Genomic DNA, 313 nt, shown 5'->3' on the forward strand with positions numbered 1-313 from the left:
GGCCCCGCCGGCCCCGCCACAGCGCCTGCCCCGCGCTGCAGCTGCGCCCCGGGCTGCACAGCGAGCACAACGAGCGCTCCATCTCCCCGTGGCGCTACCGGTGAGTGCGTGGCCCCCGGGACCCCCGCCCTGTGCCTCAGTTTCCTCCTCCAACATCCCTCACCCAGCGTTTCCCAGGAGTAACTCCGGTGTCTGGTCCGGGGGGTGGGGGGGTTTGATCCCAGTGGACTTGGGGAGACACAAGGGAAAGGGCTCAATGACTCTGTGTGTGTGTGTGTGTGTGTGTGTGTGTGTGTGTGTGTGTGTGTGTGTG

Source organism: Chaetura pelagica, unplaced genomic scaffold (genome assembly GCF_000747805.2).
Source record: "Chaetura pelagica isolate M959 unplaced genomic scaffold, ChaPel_1.0 scaffold232, whole genome shotgun sequence".
Taxonomy (NCBI): domain Eukaryota; kingdom Metazoa; phylum Chordata; class Aves; order Apodiformes; family Apodidae; genus Chaetura; species Chaetura pelagica.